General features: G+C 37.2%; 1 protein-coding gene across 1 annotated transcript in view; it reads right to left on the bottom strand.

The window, feature by feature from the left end:
• LOC148940437 (NEDD4-binding protein 2-like) overlaps positions 1–14,911 on the bottom strand; it is a 179,262-nt gene that overhangs the window by 89,380 nt on the left and 74,971 nt on the right. The gene's annotated exons all lie outside the window — the stretch shown is intronic.

Genomic DNA, 14,911 nt, shown 5'->3' with positions numbered 1-14,911 from the left:
TCGCTTCTTTTATGGTTTATGTAGTAAAAAAATTCAAAGAGAAATTGTAGACTACAATACTGACCTATCCACAAACTGATCTTACTAATCATCAGAAACTAGTGCTCGAAAGTTATTTCAGACTATTACTCAAATCTATTATAAAAATGGTTGATATTGGTTATATTTGAAATGACTATGATTATGAACCAGATAGAGCTACATTAGACGATTTGAGTGTCCTTGTTAACGAAATGAATAAATTGTCAGTAGTTTTGGACGGTTGAGGATGGAAGAACAGGTTTGAAATTAATGCTAAGAAGACTAAGTTGCTTAGACTAGGAATGAATAGGGTGAAGCGGTGATCATGGGTAATGTGAAAATCGAACAAACGCATAGCTTCACCTATCTGGGTGGCATCATGCTTCCCCTTTACGGACAACCTGGTAAGAAACAAGCCCTAGCCCATAATAACAGAAGATTTAAAAATATGTCTTGAAAAAAAAAACTGCCAAGGGAGAAAGAATCCCCATTTCAAATGACCTGTCTCCACACCAAATTGGGTATACTTGAGTTCTCATTTTCCTGCAAAACAAAAGTTTTAGTCGCGAGAAAAGTCATAATGAAGAATATTAGTAGGTAAAATCGGGATGGTCGGAATTAAAGTGGTCAGAACAGGCTGTTTGTATCCTGGCGGTGAGGTACTACCAGCTATTGGTCGAGCTCTTCTATCCCTGACCACTAAAAGGAGGCCCAAGTGTACACCTCAAAGTGGTAGGCCTGTGGACTTTTCGACGAGTCACACGCATGACGAAGTCAAATGCCAACACACACAGGGTGCCGTGAGTCCAGGGAACTTACGTTTAAAGAAATCCCAACGTAACATCTAAATGGAGGATGGACGGTCTCAATAGTTTTTCATCTACTACGGCGTCCACAGCTTTAAGTGACGCGCCCTCGGATTTAGGGATGATGGCGAAGACGGTAAATGAGCAAACTATTCCAACCCATATCAGTCAGATGAAAAAGATTTTTTGAATATTTTGATGGAATGTAAGATCAATGAAAGAAGAGACAACCCGCAAAATGATAGCCTATACATTGCACAAATATAAGGAAGATGTGGTCTGCCTTTCTGAAACGAGTATCGGAGGTGTCCAGTCTGAAGAGATACCCATAGCGGAATCAGATGAGAAGGAGTACTTCAGCTCAACGCGCACTTCTTGCGTTGGACCCTATTTTGAATTGCCCAAAAGAATCGCCCTAATCCACTTAAATGGTAGACTGTTCAATACAAGCATCATAGCGGTATAGGCTTCCACCCGTGACTTTGCCCAGAAAAACTCATTCTACATGGAGCTAGAGCTACGATGAATAGATCTCCAAGGACAGCGATGCAAAAATTGTGAGCGCATCATCCAGTTTGCTCGTGACCACAAAATTGCGGTTGCAAACACTCTGTTTTATCACATAAGTTCACAACACATCACCTGGAACTCTAATGATAATGTCATCGTAGCCCAAATAGACTACAGTCAGGAGAAGATGGCGAAGTTCTGTCTAAGATAACCGTGCCTAAACTGGATCCTGTACTGGATCCAGAGCAGTGTTCGGCGATACCCTCGTTGCAACAAAGATCCTTCTCAATCTTAGTACAAAAAAGAAAGTGGGTCCAAACAGAAGATTGAACATCACCAAACTGGATTCTGATCAAACCAAACATGAGTTTTGACTTCAGCTTCCAGAAGATTGGAAATCCTGTCATCCTTCCGATTTACAAAAAAGACGAAAATGCATAATGTGCCAATTATGGAGGCATATCTCTCATCGATATTAAAGCCAAATTATTCACCATCATTCTACTCCGGATATTCTAAACAACGAGAGATAAGCGGACACGGGAAAATCAGTCCCAGTTCCAGCCTGGCAGAGGATGCTCGGATCAGATTTTCGCCCTCCGTTTGATGATGCAACAATGCGAAAGGTACAGCCTTCCACTCATTAACAGATTCATAAATTACGTTCCTGCCTTCCACTAAGTTGAACTGCAAAGTTGGTATAAGGAATTGGTTGACATCCTGGAAGCGTATTACCAAGGATGTACATCCCGAGTCAGAGTCTATGGCGAAGAATCTTCACTGTTCGATATAGAATGAGGTTTCAAACAAGGCTGCATACTTTCTGCGGTCCTTTCAATCATTGTATCGATTGGATCCTTGAGTACTCTTTCTGGAGATTTAAAGGAGTACTAGTTGATAGAAACGCCAGTTTCACGGACCTTGACTACGCAGACGAAGTAAATCTTCTCGCCTCGAACCCAGACTCAGCTCAGCAAATGCTTGACGAAGTGGCATATTGGCCTTCGGATAAACTCAAAGAAAACGAAAGTCCTTGACCTGAACGTCACAAGAGACTATCCGCTACCCCTCTATGGTCTCTCACCTGAAAAGCTTCACAACTTCGTCTACCTGGGATCTGAGATGGATTCGAAAGGATACGATCAAGATGTCAACAGAAGAATATCTAGAGCTCAAGCAGTCTTTTCTCAACTACGCAAGCATAGTTGAACTCGTCGAGAGATTAGCTTAAGGACGAAGATAAGCATTTATAAGTCAACAGTAAGGGCAGTTCACCTCTATGGTGTCAAATTCAGGCCGAATCAGAGTATCTCAGGGGCACGCTCTGGAAGTCTTCAGCCACCTTTGCTTGTGTTCAATCTTGCGCATCCGGTTCTGAGACCATACTTTGAATCACGAAAATCCGTCAACGTTTTTACAACATCGACAGAATCTTAGCCATCATCAAGCTCCACCGGCTCCGCTAGCTTGGAGACGCATTGCGTCACCCTGACGGTCACTGCATTAAACAAATTACATTAAAAAAATTTTTCCACAAAACAAGTTTTTCAAAGAAAAGTAGAGCTCCATTTAGCCAAGAATGAGCAAAAATAATGTCAAATAATATTCCAAGCGTAAAACTACCACAAATTACTATCCATAAATAAATGAAATTCAAAAGGAACAGGAATTACAATAAATAACTGAGTCAAGCACAAAACGAGCAAAAATTAACATGAGTAAGGCTGATAACCCCCATGCCTTCTCAAGACCAGAACATAATTTGCACTTTAATGAAAAAAAAATAATAACCATGGATTGTCAGTTTAATTGACATACTGATATGTATTCCTTAAAGTTTTGATAATTTTTTTATTTACGAAAGTAAGAAAAATGAAAGGATTTCAAACGTATTTTGTTTTCAGTAAAGCGCAAATTTTGTTCTGGTTAGAAGGCATAGGGGTTATCAGCCCTACTCATGTTAATTTTTGCACGTTTTTGATTTTGACTTGGCTATTTAATGTAATTTTTGTTCGTTTTGAGTTTAATTTATTTATTAATAGTGATTTGTGGTAGTTTTACTTTTGGAAGATTATTTGACTTTATTTTTGCTCGTTCTTGGCTTAATGGAGCTCTTTACTTTTCTTTGAAAAACTTGTTTTGTAGAAAAAGCTTTTTGAAAATAATTTATGTTCGTTTTTTATTGGCATAGTCTAATTCATGGAAAAAGTAATATTGTATATCTTTTCAGTTTTTTCTATAAGAATCCATAGTATGGGTTGCTATTTGCATGTTGGAGAAACTTTTTCAACATTTTTAATCCTGAAACAAACAATATAATTTTCAATTTAATTTTATAGCTTCTGAAGTTGACCTGAAAAATAAAACTTAATATCATTCCCAAAATATTCTATCTATGCTCTTTGACAACCTATATATATTTACACTCTTTTTATCTATTTAAATTGTAAGAGCAGAAGTAGTAATAGTATTATCCATAAAAGTTTCAACTCAATACCCCCAGTCGTTCTCGATATATTGCTGAGGTGTCTTATTTACAAACGAAAAAACAATGCCGGTGGATTTATTTTAAATTAACATTTAGTTTTAAGGGATAATGGGCCATTTGCATAATAGTGGGGGGTTGACATGCCTAATATCCATAATGACATAGTTATTGGACCGTTCTACCTTGCTGAAAAAAAACTACTGTCACAAAGTTTTGACTGGATGCATTTGGAAAATGAAGGGACTTGAGACAAGGGCTGCTTGCCCTCCAATTTCTTGTTACTCTTAAAAAGGGCACCAGAACTTTTACTTTTGAATTGAATTAGCTTCTTTAAAAGTTTCAATGATGTTTCTAGCTATTATAGAGTGGCGCTGCCTATGATATTGCTTATATGCCCTTTTGAAAACCTGCATGCTAACAGTTTTTTCCTTTAATTGAAACTCCTAAACGTTCCCTAAGAGTTTCATCTTAAAATCTTTAGTGTCATTAGTTACATTAACTGTAGTGGTAGCATTGAAAGTATACATATAGTGCCTTCTGGCTAGTTCAAAATCCCCCACAACGTACCCTTAAAGGTCTAAATTAATAATATAAATTAACATATTATAAGTTGACAATGTGGGGACTTTGACAACCCAAAAGACATAATTTCCGAACCTTTCAATAATGCTGAACAAAATAGTTCTCTCAATTTTCATTGATTGGATTTTCAATTTTGATTGAATGTCTTTTGGGGAATAATAGGATTGTGGGGGGAGGCTGGTTGTCCTCCTTTCACTTTTGACTCTTAAAAAGGGCACTAAACCTTCCAACTTCCAATCAAATGAGCCTCATCCAATCCGAAGTTTATACGACCATCCGTTCCATAGAAGAGCTAATATGCCACCGGGCATAACTTACAACCCTGGCGCCCAGACTCTAAGGGGTTGTGTCAACCCCAAATGTCTTGCTATGTGATCTTTGGACTGCTTTTGAACAAATGGCTATCTCAAAATTATACTACATCAAAAATATAAATTTTTTAATATAATAGCTTAATATCTATAATAGCTATAATATATAATTATCAGTAATTAATTTTATTTTAGAAAAAAACTTGTCTTGTGTTTTTTTAAACAAAAATACCTGTTTTGCGTTCACTTTCCCGTTGAAGACTCAAAAGCCATTCTAATCCTTTCATTCTACGACATTAAACGGCAAAATATGTTTTAAATGTTTTAACATTTTAAACTTTAATAAATAAAAAATTATTAAAACTTTAAGGAATATATATCAGTATATATATACTAAACTGACAGTCCACAGCCATTTTTTTTTTTTTTTCAGTAAAGTTCAAACTATTGTCTTGTCTTGAAAAAGTATGGGGGTTGTCAAAGACATAATTCCCAGATCTTTCAACCACGCTAAACAAAATGGCTATCTCAAAATTGTGATTAGATGTGTTTTGAGAATTGATGGGCGTGGAGGGGGGGGGGCGTGCTTGTTGCCCTCTAGTCACCTTTGATCAATATAAAGGACACTAACCCTTTCAATTTCCAATCGAATGAGCCGTTTTCGAAGTTTCTACGACAACAAATGGCTGTCTCAAAATCTCTATCAGATGCATTTCGGGAAAATACGAGGTGTGGTCCACCCTTCGATTACTCTCAATCTTAAAAAGGACACTAGAACTTCTGATTACTAGTCCTATATGAACCTTATATGCCCCCAGGGGATAAACTACAACTCTGGCCTTGAGGGATGTGTGTGTGTGGGGGGGGGAGTTTATCCTCAAAATACATTATTTCTGAACCTTTCAATTACGTTGAACAAAATGGCTATCTCAAAATTTTGATTGGATGTGTTTGGGGAAATGGTGGGCGTGAGAGGGGGGTTAATTGCCCTCCAATCACTTTCGACAATTAAAAAGGGCACTAGCCTTTCAATTTCCAATCAAAAAAGCCTTTTACGAAGTTTCTATCAGAGGCAACGCTGTACCGTTGCCTGTAGTAAACGCCATACGGCTCCAATGTTTTATTGTTATTATTTTTTTTTTCCCAGAGGCACTTCATATGGAAGGGGGCGTCATATAAACTTCAGAGGGGGATCATTCGATTGAAAATCGAGAGTTCTAGTGCCCTTTTTCATAGTCGAAAATGATTGGAGGACACCAAGCCCCCCCCCCCACGCCCATCATTCCCCCGAGCACATCCAATCAAAATTTTGAGATAGCCATTTTGTTCGGCGTAGTTGCTTTCCTAATAGAAAATATATTTTTGAGGAGGATACTCCCCCACAACCCTCAGGGCAAGGGTTTTAAGTTATGCCCTGGGGGCATATAAGGTTTTTATAGAAGGCGTTGTCGTAAAAACTTGAAAACAGGCTCAACCGATTGGAAATTAAAGGGCTAGTGCCCTTTTTAATAGTCGAAAATGATTGGAGTGTAACTATCCCCCCCCCCCTCCCCCTCCACGCCAGTCAGTTCTTAAACTACATCCCATCTACTTTTTGATATAATTATTTTGTTCGGTACAATTTATTTCCAGATAGAAAATACGTTTTTGAGGAAGACACACCTCCCCGGTCCTCGGCACGCATTTTAATTTATGCCCTGGGGCATATAAGGTTTTTATAGAAGGGGTTGTCGTAGAAACTTCAAAAAAGGCTCATTCGATTGAAAAATCCAAAAAGCTAGTGCCCTTTTTAATAGTCGAAAGTGATTGGAGGGCAACTAGCCCCCCCCCCTCACACCCATTATTCCCCCAACTGTGAAATTATTCCCCCAACATTATTCCCCTTCTTTAACTGTAAAAACCTAAAGCCTTCGCCGTTATTGGTGCTTCACTGAAAACGAATTACTCGTATATTACAAATTTATTATTTTCCAGTTCTTACAGCATTGACAATGAAAATAAATTTACAGTGAAAAAAAAATCTTGAACTGATGGATCTTTCAACGATTAATATCATTATAGATCTAATATTCAATATGATTTTGTTTATACTATCAAAGACTGTTCAAGACTCATATAGTTTTGCCATTCTTTGTAACTCTGCCATTTTTTCTAACTAATCGTGTTAGTTTGTTATGAAAACACTCTCTGGCTTCTAGGCATTTCTATTTGAGCGGATAACTGCACCTCAAACTTTGTGGAACATGCATTTTCTTGCATGAAACACCAATATATAATATAATGTCAAGTTTCGGAGTGTTCCACCACTCGAAAGCAAGTGCCATCGGTATTTTTCAATCCGCATGGTCAATTTAGGGGGTGGAGGGTAGGCTAATTCTCGTAGCAGCCCCATTCCGTCGTGGTATGATTCACACTTTCAACACCTGGCGTCCGGACTATCATATAATCTACCAAGCATACAATTATCCCAAATCAGTATCAATAAATAAATGAAACCCAAAACGAACAAATGTTAATATAAATATTAGAGCCAAACTCAAAACGAGCTGAAAGTTCCAACTTAATACACAAATCCCTTTTTGAGATAAGCCAATTTTGAAAACCTGCGTGCACATAGTGTATTTTGATTTAGTTCAAGTTCCACCTCAAATACCTCATTCTGTCAAATTTTCAACTTGATATGCGTAGCCTACTGGCAGGAACCAATGGAGGGGGGGGGGAAATCCTCGGTCGTAATTGCTAATCACTTTAACCCTTTGTCCAGGCCTGAGCGTGCACATATTTCCTTTTGGTGAATTGACTTTCCCTTTAAGCACTCTCTGAAAGTTCCAACTTAATACACAAATCCCTTTTTGAGATATGCCATTTTGAAAATCTGCGTGCGCATAGTGTATTTTGATTTAGTTCAAGTTCCACCTCAAATCCCTCATTCTGTCAAATTTTCAACTTGATATGCGTAGCCTACTGCCAGGAACCAATGGGGGAATCCTCGCTCATAATTGCTAATCACCTTAACCCTTTTATCCTGGCCTGAGCGTGCACATATATCCTTTTGTTGAATTGACTTTCCCTTTAAGCAGTCTCTGAAAGTTCCAACTTAATACACAAATCCCTTTTTAAGATATGCCAATTTTGAAAATCTGCGTGCACATAGTGTATTTTGATTTAGTTCAAGTTCCTTCAAGTCAATCACACGGGTTTTTCGCTAGCAAGTCGGCCCACCGTACAGCAATATAAGTACTCTAAGAAATCCTTCTCCCATCATCCCATCCCTCCAAAAATATTTTATTCAGAGATTTTATGTTAAAAAATTATCCAATCACTAATTACCCCTTTTTTGCAAATGTCAATCAAACGCCAAGGAACGTAATCTCCCCGAACACGTCAAACGATACATTCATTGTGCAATTCTTATCAATAATAAAAAATCAGTTTCTTGTACGCTTCATATCTATTACACTATTATCTTGTTCCGTTTCCTGTACCTTTTCAATATATAGAGGGTTTTTCTTGTCCCTTTTCATGTGCCTTTTCAATATATAGAGGGTTTTTCTTGTCCCTTTTCATGTACCTTTCGTAGTGCATACTAGGTAACTACTTATATATGTATATATATATATATATATATATATATATATATATATATATATATATATATATATATATATATATATATATATATATATATATATATATATATATATATATATATATATATATATATATATATATATATATATATATATATATATATATTTATATATATATATATATATATGTATATATATATATATATATATATATGTATATATATATATATATATATATATATATATATATGTATATATATATATATATATATATATATATATATATATATATATATATATATATATATATATATATATATATATATATATATATATATATATATATATGGGTGGGGGGGCGTTTAACCCCCCAAAAATGCGCTCCCCCACGAAAAATACCCCCTCTCCCTCTTTCGGAAAGTAACCCCGCGGAAAATACCCCCTCCTTGGAAAATACCCCCCCTTGTGGAAAATAAGGTTTCTAAATTTGAGAGAAACAAAAGAGTTTTTTCATAGTTTCAGTCAGTTTTTGAAGTAGAAACTTCAAAAAGGGCTCATTCAATTGGAAATTGAAATGGATAGTTCCCTTTTTAATTGTTGAAAATGACTGGAGGGCAACTAGCCCCCTCTCACGCACACCATTTCCCCAAACACATACAATCAACATTTTGAGATAGTCATTTTTTTCAAGTAGTTGAAATTTCTGAAAATTATGTCTTTGAGGATGACACTTCCCCCCCCCCCTCACAGTCCTCAGGGTTGTAAGTTATTCCCTGGGGGCATATAAGGCTTTTATAGAAAGCGATGTCGTAGAAACTTCAAAAAGGGCTCATTCGACAGGAAATTGAAAGGGCTAGTGCCCTTTTTAATAGTCGAAAGGGATTGAAGGGCAACTAACCCCCTCTCACGCCCAACATTTCCCCAAACACATCCAATCAAAGTTTTGAGAGAGCCATTTTGTTCAACGTAATTAAAAGTTCGGGGTGTTCTGTATTTGAGGATGACAAACCCCCATAGCCCCCAGGGCAAAGGTTGTAAGTTATGCTCTGGGGGCATATCAGGTTTGTATAAACAGCATTGTCGTAGAAACTTCAAAAAGGCCTCATTCAATTGGATATCGAGAGGGCTAGTGCCCATTTTAATAGTCAAAAGTAATTGGAGGGTAACTAGCCCCCCTCTAACGCCCACCATTTCCCCAAACACATCCAATCAAAATTTTGAGATAGCCGTTTTGTTGAGCATAGTATAAAGTTCTGGAAATTGGCCGTTGAGGACCCCCCCCCCACAGCCCTCAGGGCTAAGGTTGTAAGTTATGCCGTGGGGCATATAATGTTTTTATAGAAGGTTTTGTCGTAAAAATATCAAAAAAGGCTGATTCAATTGGAAATTTAAAGGGCTATTGCCCTTTTTAATAGTCAAAAGTATTCGAAGAGGGAATCCCCCCTCCCTCCATGCCGATCATTTCTCCGAACACTTCCGATCAACATTTTGATATGTCCATTTCGTTCAACGTAGTTGAAAGGTCTAGAAAATATGTATTTGAGAATGAGAACCTCCCCTTCATAGCCTTTAAAACCAAGTTCGTAAATTATGCCCTTTGGGCATATGAGGTTTTTATAGAAAGTTTTGTCGTAGAAGCTTCAAAAACAGCTCATTTGATTGGAAATTGAGAAGAATAGTGCCTTTTTTAATAATAGAAAGTGATCAAAGATTAAATCCCCCCCCACACGCCCATAATTTCCCCAAACACTTCCAACCAAAATTTTGAGATAGCCATTTTGTTCAGCGTATCATAAAAGTCTGGAAATTATGTCTTTGAGAATAACAAATTCCCCAGCCCTCAAGCTTAGGGTTTAAAGTTATGCCCTTGTGACATATAAGATTTTTTCAGAAAGCAGGATCATATAAACTTCGGAGGAGGCTCATTGGATTGGTAATCAGACGCTATAGTGTTCTTTTTAAGCGTCAAGGTGATTGGAGGGCAGCTACCCTCCCCCTCCCCCCCCCAAACACACACGTCGTATTGTCCCGAAATGAATCTAATAGAAATTTTGAGATATCTATTCAAAATGGTCTTTATATCATTGGAGATGAAATCAGAGCAGCCAAAGGAAAATGTTCTTACAACTGGTTCCTCTACTCGAGAAAAATTGGTAGGATTTTTCAAACGAAACATCGACCTGACCCTCAGGAATGTCAACATCAGAAGTGAAAGAAAAATTGAAGAGAGGCCCTTTACGGTGGGTGTAACCCTTGAGGAGCTTCTATGCAGTTCAGAAAATAAAGAAGGGATATTTATGAAGATAGGAAACATTAGTGAACTTCATGTTTGGTGTCGTAAAGGGCAGTGGAAATCAAAACTTGGGAGGAAATTAAAAGATTGCAAATATATAGAGAATTCCAGCTGGCCACTTGGATCCTTGATTGGGTCACTGCCATCCAACCTTTTTGACCTCATTAAAAATAATAAAAAAGAAAATGCAGTAGATTCTGAGGAAGTTTATCAGGAACAAGACATTCTAGAAGAAGACAATGAATTTCAGGGTGATGTAGCGGATCAAGCTTCAATCAAAATGAAAATTGAAGATATTGCCTTCGCTTTTCCTAAATCATTTGATACAGGCAATATAAGAGTCTTGGCCTCAGTAAAAACTTTCAGAATAGAAAGTGGTAATCATACTTTAATTAAGCGTCACTCTCTTAGCCTCAAAGACCTAGTATATGTTCATTATCAAGGTATCAAAAAGGACCGCATTATATCGAAGCATGAATTGGCCATCAGCGCCTTGCCTTTAGAGATTTTTATTACAGATTCTACAGAGTTCAGAGATGTTTTCAAGATCATTGAGGCCTGGATGCCACCGTTGAGAGATAAGGAAATACCAACAAAAAGAAAATTTGATACTGCAATTTACCAAGATAACGAGGAAAGGCAACAACCATGGTTTTCATTAGACATTTGTTTCTCTTCATTGGTGCTTAATATTGCACATTTTTGTGGAGTTCAAAATCACCCTCTTGCGACACTCCAAGTCACTGAAGGTAGCCTAAAAGCAAATTTTGACGTTGAGCAGCAATGGCAATTTAGAACCGGTACGGTAGAAATAAAAGATGTGAGAAATAAAAACACAGCTTACCGTTCAATTCTTCAACAGGTTGATCAAGCAACCCCTCTAGATGTCACAGTCAAAATAGATCTGAGTGATTTCGTGAGACATATCAATATAAAAGTAACTGCCCCACAGTTACAGTTGATTTACCTTACCGGGTTCGTTAAGGATATTTTAAGAGTTTTTCTTTCAATTCGTGAAACTGCATCTGAAGTTACAGAAAAGGGTTTAACTAAGCAGACTAACGTGGATCCACAGAAAATGTTCAAAACTCAAGTTACGTTTGATGTTTCTATACCTGCACCTATTGTGGTAATTCCTCGAGACTCAACTGAAGGCTTTGTTGTCGTCTTTAACTTTGATAAACTCATATTAAACAATCATTTTGAGCTTGTCCCTAAAGACAAAACCCAAGGACAAAAAGTTACTGCAAAACTGAGAAATTTTAAACTTCTGACAGGAGTGTACAAGAACGGGAAGATCTGCTTTCAAAGAAGTCTAACGGAGCCCCTTACATTGACAATAAAAATAGGACGAAGTACTTTAAAAAGGAACGAATCAGATTATAATATATCGATAAAAGCAAAGCCTGCTAAAATAAGTGTCTCACTCAAGAAGACAGATGTTTCTACTATCCTGAAAACCCTGTCAGAAAATATAAGTGATGCCGGATTTTTTGATAAGATGTCGGAGTCCAAAGAAAAGTGTTCCCCTTTTTCTGACGGGCCAGCTTCTCCTGATATCCCATTACCACGTGTATGCACTACAATAAAGACCACAATCACCCTTGATGGACTAGAGCTTGAATTACTCAAGGGCTCTACAATTTTACCTGAATACGACACCTCCAAAAGTAAAATAGTTACTATTGCAAAAGTTTTTCAGGTGGAAAATAAATTTTCAAAATATGGCGATGGATCAGTTCATTTTCAATCAAAAATATTGACCACTTCGAGAACAGGGGTTCTTGGAGGTGTCTTTGATGTTCTTGCCTCTTTTCTGAGGCCTATGAGTGAGTACCGTCCAGTTAACAGTACGAAGTACATAAAACGCAAATTATCAGAAAAAAAATATGAAAAGAAAGAAATAATGGTATTTGAAGGGACAGTTGACTCCCTGGGAAATTTGAAAACAAAATTTTTTACCGAAATGCAAATTCTGTATGATATTACAAATTATACAAAATTTCTACGCTATTTCAGGTTGGAAGATGAGCAAACGGAAGCATCCGTCCCTGGTATCCTTTCAGGATTTAAATCGGTTGTCCAAAATCCGTCTAGTATAGACGTAACCTTTAAGATGAATGACTTTAAGGTTCTCAAAATCCCGCTGCAGCCAAAAGCTCGACACTCTCGTCGGTCCTTCTGGCCTTTCATCATCATATGCTTCTTATTATGCATTATAACACTTGACAGCGAAGATAATGAAACACTTGACAGCGAAGATGATGACGAATGGCCTATTGAATTGGTCGGCCCTTCTCCCTACTCGGCTATAATTAAATATTGCTGTACCTTTCTAGTAAGCCTTCTACTACCATATTTAAATATTGAAGTAGACACAACCCATGAACGTCGTTCAGAATCCAGCAAGAGTTCGGAAAGAAATTCCTAAAAGTATATGTGCCAATCTTTTTATATGTTTCAGTTGTTGCCATTTTTATGAATTATACTGGTTGGGATTGTTATTTGTTATAGTCGTTTGTAGTGTTATAGTTGTTAGGATTTTTTATAGTTGTTTCCATTGTTATATGTTATTTGGTTCTAGGCGAATACCCCCCCCGGAAAATACCCCCCGGAAAATACCCCCCGGAAAATGCCCCCGTAAAATACCCCCTTCCAAAAAAATTACCCCCCGTGGAAAAAGACTTTCCAAATTTGAGAATTTTATTTGAGTTTTATTTTTTTAATTTCCGTGGGGGGATGGAATTTTGGTACTTGTGTATTATGCACCACTCACTCGAGTTTACGCTGTGTAAAATTCGTGAATACACCATTTTTTTGTTGTTGTTAGTAAGAATTTTATTTGAGTTTTATTTTTTTAATTTCCGTGGGGGGATGGAATTTTGGTACTTGTGTATTATGCACCACTCACTCGAGTTTACGCTGTGTAAAATTCGTGAATACACCATTTTTTTGTTGTTGTTAGTTTCTTCGTTACTTTAGAAATAAATTTGCGCTATAGATTTGCACATTAGGGGGGTCTGCATGCAAAATGTGTCTACATGCATAACGGGTCTGCATGCAAAATGTGTTTGGTACAATTATTCTGCATATTAGATAGATAGACAAATAAGTGTATTTTAAAGCCAAATATATGGCCATGAACACAGTAAAATAACATAAATGAATATAGTGAATGGGGAGGGGGGGAGTTAACCCCCAAAAAATGCCCACCCCCCCCCCGAAAAAAAACCCTCCCCATAGAAATATCCTCTGTACAATTCAATCCTGGCAAAGATTTACCCCGGGAAATTACCCTTAACATCCCTATGCGTAAAATTAAATCGGTAAAGAGAAAGCAAGACATATAAAAAATTTCGTATATGCATTCTGGAAGGTTCACCCAGCGTAAAATTTCTTCTTAAAATTTCAATACCTGGAAACTATTTAAAATTTTCCCAGCCTAAAATTCGTCCTCCTCTCCCCGTTCGAAAAATGTATGCATACTTCCCAATAACAAATAAAACAAAGGGCGATTTTATAACTTAAAAACCTCTCCCCAGGTGATGTAGAGGGTCATTTTATCTCCAAGACATAGTTGTCAGGCCTTTCAACTATGCTGAAGAAATAAGCTATCTAGTGACCATATACCTAGAAAGAATTATTTTCTGACTTCAACTATAAAAAAAAACTGACTAAAACTATAAAAAAAACTGACTGAAACTATAAAAAAACTCTTTTGTTTCTCTCAAATTTAGAAACCTTATTTTCCACAAGGGGGGGTATTTTCCAAGGAGGGGGTCTTTTCCGCGGGGGTTACTTTCCGAAAGAGGGGGAGGGGGTATTTTTCGTGGGGGAGCGCCTTTTTGGGGGGTTAAACGCCCCCCCACCCATTCACTATATTCATTTATCTTATTTTACTGTGTTCATGGTCGTATATTTGGCTTTAAAATACACTTATTTGTCTATCTATCTAATATGCAGAATAATTATACCAAACACATTTTGCATGCAGACCCGTTGTGCTTACCCCCCCCCCCCTAATGTGCAAATATATAGCGCAAATTTCTTTCTAAAGTAACGAAGAAACTAACAAAAAAAAACGGTATGTTCACGAATTTTACACAGTGCAAACTTGCGTTAAAGGCCCAGTTAAAGATAGGAATGGGGCCGCAATTAGCGATAAGAAAAAAACTAAAGAGAGATGGGCCGAACATTTTGAGAATTTGCTCAACCGAGATAGAATTGAAGGAAGAGATATAGAGGAAAATGAAAAAGTTTGTGATACCTTGGATGTGAAGGAAGATTTGTTTTGTGAGGAGGAATTAGTG

This window comes from Artemia sp. Qi Xiang Cuo, chromosome 19 (assembly GCF_049724085.1).
Source record: "Artemia sp. Qi Xiang Cuo chromosome 19, ASM4972408v1, whole genome shotgun sequence".
Classification (NCBI taxonomy): Eukaryota; Metazoa; Arthropoda; class Branchiopoda; order Anostraca; family Artemiidae; genus Artemia; species Artemia sp. Qi Xiang Cuo.
The sequence above is the reverse complement of the archived record's forward strand: the minus strand, read 5'-3'. Positions and strand labels throughout refer to the sequence as shown.